Genomic DNA, 1315 nt, shown 5'->3' on the forward strand with positions numbered 1-1315 from the left:
AAAAAAGAAAAATCCATGTTTTCTGTACTTAAGTAACTTATAGACCCACAATAAAAATAGGTCACAGGTGCTCTTAGACAACAGAAAGGGGAACATTAAGGGTACTAGGAGAGTTTCCTGGAGGAGAGACCATTTGATATTTATTCATTTAATATATATGATCTATATTATTTATATTAAAGGGCGGTAGAAGAGCTTTCTAGATATACGGAGTCATAATCAATTATTCTCCACCAGGAGCAACAGGTATAGTAACAGAAAATAACAAAGAACAATGAAATATATGAAAGGAAAAAAATAGGATGACATAAAAGAACTAAAATGAATCAGAAAAGAAAGTAATATATGAAGGGAAATTGAAAATATCTAGTTATTAACTCTAGATGTACAGAGTAATTTGAAATCATAAGAAATTACAAACTAAAAGTAATAAAATAATTCTGTAAATTAAAAATATACAAAAAATTTACATATTGGGAAATTATATGGTTAGATGGGAGACAGAACATAAAGAACAAAAGACATCATTTTCAGAAAGAAAAATTTAAAGAGAAAAATAGCCAGAAAATAAATTAGATGGAAAGGAACAAATTTGAAAAAGAAAATAAATTACCTTAGCTAAAGGTAGAATTAAGCTCCAGTTAAAATTCTCTACATTTTCCCAGCATAAATAAAAAGTGAGAGTCACAGTCATATGCTGGTGAAACTTCTGAATTCAGTGATATCAAAGAGGAGATACCAATAGTGGTGGTAATAATAGTGGGAATGATTTTACATCTATAACATGGTTGTTATAAAACTGTAGAGCAATGTTTTAAATGTTGATGGAAGATTTTGAATATTTAATTTTATGCTCAGACAAATCATTTCTTGAATATTACAATAAAATACAACTTTCAATAAATAAGGGCTCAGAAAGTATGTTCAGTTATTTCTGTAAAAAAAACCGAGGGAGGAGACTAGAAGTCATTAAATTCAAGAAACAGTAGTAAACAAAAAAGTCAGTAAAACTTATAACCATGTCTAAATAATAACTGTTAAATAGTTAAAACATTTAGCAAAAACATTAAAAACAATTCTTTAGTAAAAAGAGACATTAGAGGCCCTCCCTGGTGGCGCAGCGGGTTAAAGCACTGCACTGAGAAGCTTAAGCCACTTCTGCATGAGCTCGATTCCCGCCTGCCCCCGGAGGAGACCACATGGCGTGGCAGACCTCTCCTGACCCGCCCGCTGCTTGCCTCAGCAGTGTACTTCGTCGATCTGCCTGTTCTGCTCCCCACTCTGTCTCTGGTGAATCCTCTCACCCTCCGCATCT

The 1315-nt window shown here is 33.1% G+C and overlaps 1 protein-coding gene across 1 annotated transcript in view; it reads right to left on the reverse strand.

Annotated features, from left to right (window-relative positions):
• Window positions 1–1315, reverse strand: part of LOC101628420 (solute carrier organic anion transporter family member 1B3) — a 38402-nt gene that overhangs the window by 35280 nt on the left and 1807 nt on the right. The window lies entirely within an intron of this gene.

This window comes from Condylura cristata, unplaced genomic scaffold (assembly GCF_000260355.1).
Source record: "Condylura cristata isolate star-nosed mole 26May11 unplaced genomic scaffold, ConCri1.0 scaffold00036, whole genome shotgun sequence".
Taxonomy (NCBI): Eukaryota; Metazoa; Chordata; class Mammalia; order Eulipotyphla; family Talpidae; genus Condylura; species Condylura cristata.